Raw genomic sequence first — 14,655 nt, 5'->3', positions numbered from 1 at the left:
CAGGATGCTGAACAGCTGTACAGTGCTGTGTAGATGTATATGGCAAAACACATACATGTACAGGTGTCCATGCGTATGTGTGCATTGTCACTGCTCAAGTCCATTAAGGCTGTGTCTGTGTTGATATGTGACATTTACACAGCATCAAGGTCAACAGCAGTACCGTGGACACATCCAGGCATGTGCAGATAGGTAAGAACACCAGTGCAGGCAAATAGACATGCCCACATCAAGACAGCATTCACATGGAGTATGAACACTGTAATGAGGTGACACACATATATGGTGATGATATCCAATGCATAACGGGTGTTACATGTGTGTAACACAAACACGTCAGTCGTGTCAGTGTCATGATGATTTGCAAAGATTACTGTGCAGATGTACTAGATTTCATAGAAATGTATGTGCAGCAGTATCTCTGTACATCTCTGAAACTGTGACCTGTCACCATCATTAAGTCTTACAGATAATGCCTCGTACACGCCTTCCAGCATACAGCCGCCAGGAGGATGATGTCCTCATCCCGTACCTTCATGAGAACTACGAGGTGTTGTTCAGTCATGTGCCACAGCATGCCCAGCAGTGGGATGACCTGTGCCACGATCTACGCAGGAGGGTGAATGATGTGGGTGGCCATAACCGCACCTACCAGCAGGTGCGCAGACACCGCACGGACTTGATACGACATGCAAAACAGCGTGCCACTGCAATCGCCAGGGAACAAGGTGGAACAGGTGGTGGGCCACCAACCCTGCCCCCACTCACACACACCAAGGAGCTACTGGCCAGTCTGGGGACACCCTCAGAACAGCATCCACACACACTAGCTGCCATCGAGGAGGTGGGTGTCTCCCAACCAATGAGCCTGGAGTTGCCTGGTAAGTCAGTACTGCACATATGGCTATTATATCCCATTTAGTTGCATGTGTCACTGTACATTATGTAAAGTAACAACATATGCAAGGTATGTGGACACACATGCTGCATACTACAGTATGCTAACCTGTGTATGCACACATGTGCATACTATATGCTATTATACAGGCAAATGTGTTAACATGCACAGTGCACCCTGTGGCTGTCAGACAGTCAGGGATAATGTTCATACTGCTGTGTCACCCCTATACAGGTACCTCTGGCGTGCTGCACAGGCATGAGTCCGTTGCAGGTGAGACTGTCACCAGTATCAGGCATGTTAAAGCATAGATCTATTTGCCATGTGGCCAGTTAACAGTTGCACACTTGATGTTTGTTCCAGTCACGATATACAGGTCGCATCACCCATCATTCACACAGGCCTCCCATGTGCAATATATACAAACAAAATGATACACCGACTTAAAACCACAGTAGTTGTCATTGCTACATGTGTGGTCAGCTGTGCATACAACAGTGGAGGTGTTCTACAATGGAGGCATATGTAGTATGCAGTGGAACAACATGTGTGGTACACAAACAGTACCACACAGTGAGCTGTGATATGGGCAGCCCACAGGTGTCACCATTGTGTCATATGCCCCTGCACTGGGTGCACACATTGTGATGTGCCATCTGACATGTCCCAGACACGTAGTGTTCTGGCTGCAATACTGTCACACTATCCCATGACCCATACCCCACATACCAAACATACAACCCGTTGTCTGCATAGCCCTGTGGATGGTGACATATCTGACATCTATGGGTGTATGCCATATGGGACAACACAGACATGTGAGATGGCCATCACACACATTTGGTTAACACATGTGCACACATGGCCATGGGGGATGGCCAGAGACATGTAGCCACACAGTAGATGTGATGTGTACACACCCTGTTGCACATTGTCCACACATGGTCCAATTATAGCCTTAGTTGACTGATTATACAGTTGATGTGGTACACTGGACATCCTAAAAGCCTGTGTACAGCTAGTGGAGGTGTCACTGACGTCTACCATATAAGATCTGTTGAACATCACGACTGTGTCATAGCATGACAGTAGTCACCTGTACAGCTTCCACAGACATTGACACCACATCAGGCCACAGATACTGTACATTTCCCTTGCTGCTGTTAGGACATCACCATTAGCTGTGCACCTCGTGTGTGTGGTACATCAATGTCATGTGGGAAATGGTGAATTGACATGTCCACTATGTGTGGACATGGTTACCAGGCAGCTAAGACCCTGTAGTTGTTGTGCATGGGTGTCATCTGTAGGTCCTCCACTGACCTGTCACTTGACACAGCATGGTTTGGTGTGTACACATCTCAGCATCATGGGTCACAATCCACTGTTATGTCATGGGTATGCATGCAGTTATGGCTATGCAATGTGTACATATTATGCATTGTACAGCAATATAGATGCCTCATGATGCCATGCAATGGCACAGAGTCTTTACTTCACACTGTATAGCAATGTAAACGGCTCACACTACCCTTCCATGCTCATGCACATTTGCTAAACATGATTCTATCTGTAGGGCATACAGACAACACCGCAATGTGATGCCCATTACGATGCTGTATGTGTGTCAGGACACCATTGTGTCAGACATATATGCATGTTAATGCACACGTCATCAGATTACATGTCAAGGTCACGTCAGCCACATGTACTGTTATCCTGTTCTGGTCCACATGGTGTATCACGGGGATGCATGCATACTACCATGATTGTGTGAACTGCATGGCTACTGATATGACACCTGCTTGCTGTAGTGTGCACCCCAGGGAGGTATGCTTACTAACACTATTAATGTCTGAGCTGCATGCCCTCTGCCGTATCACAGGCATGCTGCATGCCATCTGTCAAATCACATGCATGCTGTGTGTGTGTGTGTGTGTGTGTGTGTGTGTGTGTGTGTGTGTGTGTGTGTGTGTGTGTGTGTGTGTGTGTGTGTGTCTGTGTGTGTGTGTGTGTGTGTCTGTGTGTGTGTGTGTGTCTGTGTGTCTATTGTAATTTAGAGTCTTTGTTTGCATTCACAGGTGATGTAGGTGCGTTACCCTCCTGCGGTCCATCTGATGTTAGTGTCCCCACAGATACTAGCAGTGATGAACATATGCATGAGGTACAGGCAGGGTTGTCAGGGGCTGAATCTGTGCCAATGGTTGCCATCCCAGCTATGTCCCCCTCTTCCCCGCACACAGTTCTGCTTCCAACACATACCGGATCACCAGTGGCCATAGAGGAAGGACAGTCAGCGTCTGTTAGCGTGGAACAGGAATGTGTGGTGGCTACAGAAGGTGTGTCTACACACCATGGTGTCAGTGTAATGACTGCAGATGTGCCACACAGGCAGGTGGCAGGTGCTGCTCGTAGGAGGACCTCTGGCAGACATGCACCTGCAGGACAGATCGCAGCAGCTGGTATCACCAGACGCATGTTCCAGACTGTAATGGCGGCACAGGCACGTGCTGAATGGTAGAACAGAGAAGGGCAGAGGCTGCAGAGGGCTGCTATCCATACCCTAAATGACAACATCCAGGCATTGGCAAATGCTCAACAGCAGATTGCTGATGTTCTGGACAGGCGATTGGGTGACATGGTCAGAATCCTTGACCGTGGCATGGCAATCCGCGAGTGTGAGCTGTCTGTGCTGGAACATCTGGTAGGAGTGAGGCGTAGGCCACGTGGACGTAGGCCAGCTACACCACCTAGTGCAGGTCAACGTGAGCGTGCCACCTCACATGCCTGCTCCCATAGTGCTGGTAGAAGTAGCAGTGCAGCTGGTGCTGCGCTGTCCACACCAGGACTCAGCAAGCCACGTGGACGTGGCCCTGGACGTTCCCAGCTGGGACACGGTTCCAGTGGACATGTGCCATCGGACAGTAGCCAAGCTGTACCTCCGCCTGGTAGTGCCCGTGCAACCCCTGCCAGGCACAGGCCACGTGGCCGTGGCCGGACACAGTGAGCTGTACAACCTGGAGCTGTCAATAATACCCCGTGTAGGCCTCACAAAAGGCAGAACTGTGTGCACACATACACGCACACAGCAAAGACATCTGTAGGGCACCACAACACCCACATGCATACTGAACAGACATGTCCAATCATATCACTGGCCCTTACCCACACACAAGATGTCATCCTTTGGTGCAGCCTATGCCCCTGGCAAACATTATCACCCTGTGCATATGATGAAGCCTGTGCCGCATCCCTGTCATCCACACCACTGGTGCAGGGACATGCTCAAATGGTCTGATGCACAGGGTGAACAGAATAGTGAGAAGTGTATATTGCATTAGTTGTGTAAGAATAGTGAGAGAAGTGTATATTACATTAGTTGTGTGTGAATAGTGAGAGATGTGTATATTACATTAGTTGTGTACTGTTGACATGCACCAGACATACCATGTAGTACAGGTTTAGCATTCATTGTTATATGTTCACAGTATGTGTCTCGGTAACAACAGTAACAACATGTTGGTAATGATGCCCTGGTTCCCTCCTTATGGTCTACTTGCATGTGCCTACAGGTAGCACTGTTTGCAGTCTCCCATGTGTAACTGTGGAGTACTCACAGGCACATATGGCAATATCAGCATGCTATACGTAGCCTCAGCCTGACTGTTGGAAAGTCTAACATAACACAGATGTCCACACATATACTGATCCAGAAGCATGTGGGCAGTTTAATAGGCTACAGTGGCTAGAGGCGTGACATCCATACCAGGTCACATCACAGGTATGTTGACATGGTGCAGGGGTTGTACACAGCGGTCTGGCCAATGATAATGTTAGAGGCCACTTGATAGCATGAGGCCTCACTGTGTAGCAGTAATACCCTGTCACATTACAGGAACATGCTCACACTCACGGGGTCAACAACACTATAACGCACACCCCATAGTGTTGAGGTGAGGACCCTCACCTATGTGGTCATCACCGTCACAGTACTGTGAACCCACACGAAGCGACACAGAGAAAGAACATGTACAGGTAGCCAGTGTGGCTGAGACCAATGGCATCAACAGGGTAGTGGACTGCATCACCATGAGGGGTTAGGGATCCTGTGTGTTCTGTATGGTAGCATACACCCTCACTCCATGCAACAGACAGCCATGCATACCTACATACACACACGCACACTGTGGAGACCACAAATGTCATACACATATGGATAGCTGATGTGTGTGATACACACACCACACCTGCCTACGTCATGCTTTCCACACTGCAGTATGTACAGATCTCTACAACAGTGTACAGGGGTGTGTAACAATTGGGATGTATTCCCCACCATATGTGGCATATATGGTCACACAAGCAAACACACATGGCAGTACTGTGAATGATACACCTGCTATATGATGATACGTCTGACAGACATGCAATACTACTGTATTGGCCGCATTATGTGTACCAACGCTACCTTCGGCAATTGTGCTGCTATATGCACACGCAAGGATGTAAGTGTTACAGGTGTCAAGTGACATACTGTCGGTGACACCTGACCACTGTGTAGGATTTATGTCTCCACCATCCAGTAACAGTAACATAGCGTACTGTTTGCACATGTAATGGTTGGATGGCGTGTGACACACCTGTGAGCCATCCCCGGCAAACATCCATCTACACAGGTGGATCACCACTTTATGTAACACATCCATCCATACCTGCTGTACATCCTACTGTACTGTCAGTATGTCACCATATACAGGTGTCAATGATGGGGCTGCATTGCAACTGCATGTTGTAGTTAGGCACAGATAAGTTACTTACATCAGCTACTGCACATGCATGGTAGCTGCATGCACACTACAGATTGTACATGTGTGTTGGTCCTACATGCCTGTCATGTAGCCATGTTTGTATGCATTGCAATTGGTGGACATGTGTGTTGACATACATAACACATGGACTGTTGTATGATATGATGGGTGTCATGGGTAACTAGTACAGAGGAATGTGTCCTCGGTCAACATTGCTGCCTCATGTACTGTTAGCATTCAACAGCCATGGACCCACCTTCCATTTGCATTATGATTGCTGTAGCCACTTGTCTGCACGGAGGACAGCAAAAGCTATGATATGTACATATGTGTCATGTGTGGTCCATGCACATATCCACTGCAATTACATGTATGACACAGCCTAACATGTGTGTTCGTTGGTGTACAGCGACAGTCATCTGTCACAGCTGTGTAAGACCCAGGGCCCCTGGTATGTGTAGAGCTGACCTGGTTATGTACAGTGGTATCATTGCAATGCATAACACATGATGGAACCCTGTCGGTACATGTGTAGTCTGCACAGTTGCTGTAGACCTATGTACAGTGCACTGGTCATGAGTCACACGGTGTTGTGTTAATGTATGGCTGTGTATTGCTGGTCCAATGACATGGTGATGTCGGAGGGCTACATTGTAGATTGTGGTGTGTACCTCTGTGATATGCACCTGAGACATCTGTGATAGCTCCTGAGTGTGTACTGGTCAATACATGTGAGTGGCCTTCATGTACGTGGGGACAGTAATACCATACTGTGCCCTTCCATGTTTAGAATCCGTGTGCATGCATGACGGCCCTTTGCAACTGTTAAGTGTGTGAGCATGCCCAGTACGCCATTGTGTAGATGGACACACAGTACATTCCAAACTGCGCCCTTCTATGTTTCGAATTCGTGTGCATGCATGCAAGACAGCCCTTTGCAACTGCTAAGTGTGTGAGCATGCCCAGTAGGCCATTGTGTAGATGGACACACAGTACATTCCAAACTGCGACCTTCTGTGTTTAGAATCCATGTGCATGCATGCATGACGGCCCTTTGCAACTGCTAAGTGTGTGAGCATGCCCAGTATGCCGTTGTGTAGTTGGACACACAGTACATTCCAAACTGCGCCCTTCCATGTTTAGAATCCATGTGCATGCATGCAAGATGGCCCTTTGCAACTGCTAAGTGTGTGAGCATGCCCAGTACGCCGTTGTGTAGATGGACACACAGTACTTTCCAAACAGACATGTGATACTAAGCGTGTGGGCATGGCCACTGACATCCTGTATAGCGATGGTGGTCATCCAGGCAACAGGTGTCCATTTTCAATGTCACGATGGATGCCTACATTGAACACACTGGTTGCTGTCTTGAAGGATGTACTATCTGTGGCGCACCCCGTATCTATGTAGTGTTGTTGTAGTGCTCCATAGATATTTGGTTGCCCCGATCACACCACTGCCGTGTGTTTGTCTACATCTACCTTGGGACAGTAAAAAGAAGTTATGTCCTTACCATAACGTTCCATGTGGAGTGTTCATCTCGCCTTGGTTATTACACATGGGTTCGGAGCCGATCCTCGGCTCCGTGCCGGCCGACTGCAAGCTCTGCATCGAGAAGAAGCTCGAGGACATCTAATACCCACAATCCCCCTCTGCCTTTACCTCAGATCTAGTTTGCAAGCAAACCAGACAAAAAGCACGCACACATGCCAAACTTATATACATAGAAGTACATATATACAAACATACCAAGGGTATGATAGAAACACTAATAATGCAACAGCAGAAGGAGAATACTCCAGACCAGGCACCAAATCGACGTTCTTCCTAAGGGTGGGAGGGTGGGAGTGTAATAACCAGGCGAGATGAACACTCCACATGGAGCGTTATGGTAAGGACATAACTTCTTTATGTGAGAGTGTTCAATCTCGCCTTTCTTCACATGGGTAGCGCCCTAGCTCCATGATCCTGAGGAACTCTGTCTGGGGTGGGGTGTGTGACATATGTGCACATTCACGATGGATATCAGCATTGTCAATTGCTTAGGTGGAACATCCCTGTACCCATTAACTACCACCTAGGGCTGTGGTCAACATTATGGACACTGGGTGTAAGGGATGGTGCTGTGCAGTACACCTCCCTGCCTTGGTGATAATCTCCAGGCCCCTTTGGGTAGCGTCAAACTAGGTACCCATGTCATGACAGGGTGCCATCCATGAGCATGGGAGATCGGATTGAGCATGTATACAGCACTGGGGTGACCAATATTGGATCAAGATATCACCTTTAAGGGGTAATGGCCATGCGTGGATGGTAATATACCAGTCACAATCCTCACCTCCCACTACGCAGCATGCTTGTCTTACCTTTGCATAAAGAGCATTTGCTACACCATGATGTGTACATGTCCATATCCTGATCTTGTAAGACATGTCGTCATGGACAATGCGCCACCATCCTAATACTAGGATAAGCCATTATGCTGGACAGATCCCCTGTGCCATACATGTGACATACTCCCGCCAAACCATGCAACCCTGTCCATCAAAGCTGCACATGTCATTCCATTCATTACATGGTGTGATGGCCGCATGGTAGATCATAGTATCAACTGTCCGGATCAGTAATGCACTGAAGCACCTCATGATTGGCATACTGGCTGTCTGTTACAGCTGGGAAACCTTGCCCGCATTACGTTATGCTATGTGCGATAACCATCCCCGAATGACATCCCGACTAGCCATTGTCCCATGTCTATCACATGTGCAAACACAGGTGATCCGTGGCAGGATGCTGGTTAGAACTGCTACAAGGTGCTGTGTAGATGTATATGGCAAAAAACACATACATGTACAGGTGGTCCATGAGTCCATGTGTGCATTGTCACTGCTCTCAAGTCCATTAAGGCTGTGTCTGTGTGTTTGATATGTGGACATTTACACAGCATCAAAGGTCAACAGCAGTACCGTGGACACATCCAGGCATGTGCAGATAGGTAAGAACACCAGTGCAGGCAAATAGACATGCCCACATCAAGACAGCATTCACATGGAGTATGAACACTGTAATGAGGGTGACACACATATATGGTGATGATATCCAATGCATAACGGGTGTTACATGTGTGTAATAACACAAACACGTCAGTCGATGTCCAGTGTCATGATGATTTGCAAAGATTACTGTGCAGATGTACCTTAAATTTCATAGAAATGTATGTGCAGCAGGTATCTCTGTACATCTCTGAAACTGTGACCTGTCACCATCATTAAGTCTTCACAGATAATGCCTCATTACACGCCTTCCAGCATACAGCCGCCAGGAGGATGATGTCCTCATCCCGTACCTTCAAGGGGAGAACTACGAGGTGTTGTTCAGTCATGTGCCACAGCATGCCCAGCAGTGGATGACCTGTGCCATCACGCAGGAGGGTGAATGATGTGGGTGGCTATAACGCGCACCTACCAGCAGGTGCCAGACACCGCACGGACTTGATACATGCAAAACAGCGTGCCACTGCAATCGCCAGGAACAAGGTGGAACAGGTGGTGGGCCACCAACCCTGCCCCCACTCACACACACCAAGGAGCTACTGGCCAGTCTGGGGACACCTCAGAACAGCATCCACACACACTAGCTGCCATCGAGGAGGTGGGTGTCTCCCAACCAATGAGCCTGGAGTTGCCTGGTAAGTCAGTACTGCACATATGGCTATTATATCCCATTTAGTTGCATGTGTCACTGTACATTAGCCAAAGTAACAACATATGCAAGGTATGTGGACACATGCTGCATACTACAGTATGCTACCCTGTGTATGTACACATGTGCATACTATATGCTATTATACAGGTTGCGGCGAATGTGTTAACATGCACAGTGCACCCTGTGGCTGTCAGACAGTCAGGATAATGTTCATACTGCTGTGTCACCTATACAGGTACCTCTCATGCGGCTGCAGGCGCCGAGTTGCAGGGTGAGATTGTCACCAGTATCAGGCATGTTAAAGCATAGATCTATTTTGCCATGTGGCCAGTTAACAGTTGTACACTTGATGTTTGTTCCAGTCCGCGATATACAGGTCGCATCACCCATCATTCACACAGGCCTCCCGTATGTGCAATATATACAAACAAAATGATACACCGACTTAAAACCACAGTAGTTGTCATTGCTACATGTGTGGTCAGCTGTGCATACAACAGTGGAGGTGTTCTACAATGGAGGCATATGTAGTATGCAGTGGAACAACATGTGTGGTACACAAACAGTACCACACAGTGAGCTGTGATATGCGGCAGCCCACAGGTGTCACCATTGTGTCATATGCCCCCTGCACTTGGTGCACACATTGTGATGTGCCATCTGGACATGTCCCAGACACGTAGTGTTCTGGCTGCAATACTACACTATATTTACCCATACCCCACATACCAAACATACAACCCGCTGTCTGCATAGCCCTGTGGATGGTGACATATCTGACATCTATGGGTGTATGCCATATGGGACAACACAGACATGTGAGATGGCCATCACACACATTTGGTTAACATATGTGCACACATGGCCATGGGGGATGGCCAAGGACATGTAGCCACACAGTAGATGTGGATGTGTACACACCCTGTTGCACATTGTCCACACATGGTCCAATTATAGCCTTAGTTGACTGATTATACAGTTGATGTGGTACACTGACATCCTAAAAGCCTGTGTACAGCTAGTGGAGGTGTCACTGACGTCTACCATATAAAGATCTGTTGAACATCACGACTGTGTCATAGCATGACAGTAGTCACCTGTACAGCTTCCACAGACATTGACACCACATCAGGCCACAGATACTGTACATTTCCCTTTGCTGCTGTTAGACATCACCATTAGCTGTGCACCTCGTGTGTGGTACATCAATGGCATGTGGGAAATGGTGAATTGACATGTCCACTATGTGTGGACATGGTTACCAGGTAGCTAAGACCCTGAAGTTGTTGTGCATGGGTGTCATCTGTAGGTCCTCCACTGGACCTGTCACTTGACACAGCATGGTTTGGTGTGTACACATCTCAGCATCATGGGTCACAATCCACTGTTATGTCATGGGTATGCATGCAGTTATGGCTATGCAATGTATACATATTATTATGCATTGTACAGCAATATAGATGCCTCATGATGCCATGCAATGGCACAGAGTCTTTACTTCACACTGTATAGCAATGTAAACGGCTCACACTACCCTTCCATGCTCATGCACATTTGCTAAACATGATTCTATCTGTCAGTATACAGACAACACCGCAATGTGATGCCCATTACGATGCTGTATGTGTGTCAGGACACCATTGTGTCAGACATATATGTTAATGCACATCGTCATCAGATTACATGTCAAGGTCACGCCAGCCACATGTACTGTTATCCTGTTCTGGTCCACATGGTGTACGGGATGCATGCATACTACCATGATTGTGTGAACTGCATGGCTACTGATATGACACCTGCTTGCTGTAGTGTGCACCCCAGGGAGGTATGCTTACTAACACTATTAATGTCTGAGCTGCATGCCCTCTGCCGTATCACAGGCATGCTGCATGCCATCTGTCAAATCACATGCATGCTGTGTGTGTGTGTGTGTGTGTGTGTGTGTGTGTGTGTGTGTGTGTGTGTGTGTGTGTGTGTGTGTGTGTGTGTGTGTGTGTGTGTGTGTGTGTGTGTCTGTGTCTGTGTGTGTGTGCGAGTGTCTATTGTAATTTAGAGTCTTTGTTTTGCATTCACAGGTGATGTAGGTGCTGCTACCTCCCGCGTCCATCTGATGTTAGTGTCCCCACAGATACTAGCAGTGATGAACATATGCATGAGGTACAGGCAGGGTTGTCAGGGGCTGAATCTGTGCCAATGGTTGCCATCCCAGCTATGTCCCCCTCTTCCCCGCACACAGTTCTGCTTCCAACACATACCGGATCACCAGTGGCCATAGAGGAAGGACAGTCAGCGCCTGTTAGCGGAACAGGAATGTGTGGTGGCTACAGAAGGTGTGTCTACACACCATGGTGTCAGTGTAATGACTGCAGATGTGCCACACAGGCAGGTGGCAGGTGCTGCTCGTAGGAGGACCTCTGGCAGACATGCACCTGCAGGACAGATCGCAGCAGCTGGTATCACCAGACGCATGTTCCAGACTGTAATGGCGGCACACAACGCGCTGAATGGTAGAACAGAGAAGGGCAGAGGCTGCAGGGGGCTGCTATCCATACCCTAAATGACAACATCCAGGCATTGGCAAATGCTCAACAGCAGATTGCTGATGTTCCGGACAGGCGATTGGGTGACATGGTCAGAATCCTTGACCGTGGTACGGCAATCCGCCGAGTGTGAGCTGTCTGTGCTGGAACATCTGGTAGGAGTGAGGCGAGGCCACGTGGGGGCCAGCTACACCACCTAGTGCAGGTCAACGCGAGCTGCCACCTCACATGCCTGCTCCCATAGTGCTGGTAGAAGTAGCAGTGCAGCTGGTGCCGCGCTGTCCACACCAGGACTCAGCAAGCCACGGACGTGGCCCTGACGCCCCAGCTGGGACACGGTTCCAGTGGACATGTGCCATCGGACAGTAGCTAAGCTGTACCTCCGCCTGGTAGTGCCCGTGGCCTGCCAGGCACAGGCCACGTGGGCGTGGCCGGACACAGTGAGCTGTACAACCTGGAGCTGTCAATAATACCTCGCGGTAGGCCTCACAAAAGGCAGAACTGTGTGCACACATACACGCACACAGCAAAGACATCTGTAGGGCACCACAACACCCACATGCATACTGAACAGACATGTCCAATCATATCACTGGCCCTTACCCACACACAAGATGTCATCCTTGGGTGCAGCCTATGCCCTGGCAAACATTATCACCCTGTGCATATGATGAAGCCTGTGCCGCATCCTGTCATCCACACCACTGGTGCAGGGACATGCTCAAATGGTCTGATGCACAGGGTGAACAGAATAGTGAGAAGTGTATATTGCATTAGTTGTGTAAGAATAGTGAGAGAAGTTTATATTACATTAGTTGTGTGTGAATAGTGAGAGATGTGTATATTACATTAGTTGTGTACTGTTGACATGCACCAGACATACCATGTAGTACAGGTTTAGCATTCATTGTTATATGTTCACAGTATGTGTCTCGGTAACAACAGTAACAACATGTTGGTAATGATGCCCTGGTTCCCTCCTTATGGTCTACTTGCATGTGCCTACAGGTAGCACTGTTTGCAGTCTCCCATGTGTAACTGTGGAGTACTCACAGGCACATATGGCAATATCAGCATGTTATACGTAGTCTCAGCCTGACTGTTGGAAAGTCTAACATAACAGATGTCCACACATATACTGATCCAGAAGCATGTGGGCAGTTTAATAGGCTACAGTGGCTAGAGACGTGACATCCATACCAGGTCACATCACAGGTATGTTGACATGGTGCAGGGGTTGTACACAGCGGTCTGGCCAATGATAATGTTAGAGGCCACTTGATAGCATGAGGCCTCACTGTGTAGCAGTAATACCTGTCACATTACAGGAACATGCTCACACTCACGGGGTCAACAACACTATAACGCACACCCCATAGTGTTGAGGTGAGGACCCTCACCTATGTGGTCATCACTGTCACAGTACTGTGAACCCACACGAAGCGACACAGAGAAAGAACATGTACAGGTAGCCAGTGCGGCTGAGACCAATGGCATCAACAGGGTAGTGGACTGCATCACCATGAGGGGTTAGGGATCCTGTGTGTTCTGTATGGTAGCATACACCCTCACTCCATGCAACAGACAGCCATACATACCTACATACACACACACTGTGGAGACCACAAATGTCATACACATATGGATAGCTGATGTGTGTGATACACACACCACACCTGCCTACGTCATGCTTTCCACACTGCAGTATGTACAGATCTCTACAACAGTGTACAGGGGTGTGTAACAATTGGGATGTATTCCCCACCATATGTGGCATATATGGTCACACAAGCAAACACACACGGCAGTACTGTGAATGATACACCTGCTATATGATGATACATCTGACAGACATGCAATACTACTGTATTGGCCGCATTATGTGTACCAACGCTACCTTTGGCAATTGTGCTGCTATATGCACACGCGAGGATGTAAGTGTTACAGGTGTCAAGTGACATACTGTCGGTGACACCTGACCACTGTGTAGGATTTATGTCTCCACCATCCAGTAACAGTAACATAGCCGCACTGTTTGCACATGTAATGGTTGGATGGCGTGTGACACACCTGTGAGCCATCCCCGGCAAACATCCATCTACACAGGTGGATCACCACTTTATGTAACACATCCATCCATACCTGCTGTACATCCTACTGTACTGTCAGTATGTCACCATATACAGGTGTCAATGATGGGGCTGCATTGCAACTGCATGTTGTAGTTAGGCACAGATAAGTTACTTACATCAGCTACTGCACATGCATGGTAGCTGCATGCACACTACAGATTGTACATGTGTGTTGGTCCTACATGCCTGTCATGTAGCCATGTTTGTATGCATTGCAATTGGTGGACATGTGTGTTAACATACATAACACATGGACTGTTGTATGATATGATGGGTGTCATGGGTAACTAGTACAGAGGGAATGTGTCCTCGGTCAACATTGCTGCCTCATGTACTGTTAGCATTCAACAGCCATGGACCCACCTTCCATTTGCGTGCGTATGATTGCTGTAGCCACTTGTCTGCACGGAGGACAGCAAAAGCTATGATATGTACATATGTGTCATGTGTGTGGTCCATGCACATATCCACTGCAATTACATGTATGACACAGCCTAACATGTGTGTTCGTTGGTGTACAGCGACAGTCATCTGTCACAGCTGTGTAAGACCCAGGGCCCCTGGTATGT

The sequence above is a fragment of the Protopterus annectens genome, chromosome 16.part0 (genome assembly GCF_019279795.1).
Source record: "Protopterus annectens isolate FY-2018-M chromosome 16.part0, PAN1.0, whole genome shotgun sequence".
NCBI classification, from domain to species: domain Eukaryota; kingdom Metazoa; phylum Chordata; order Ceratodontiformes; family Protopteridae; genus Protopterus; species Protopterus annectens.
This window is presented reverse-complemented; position numbering follows the sequence as displayed.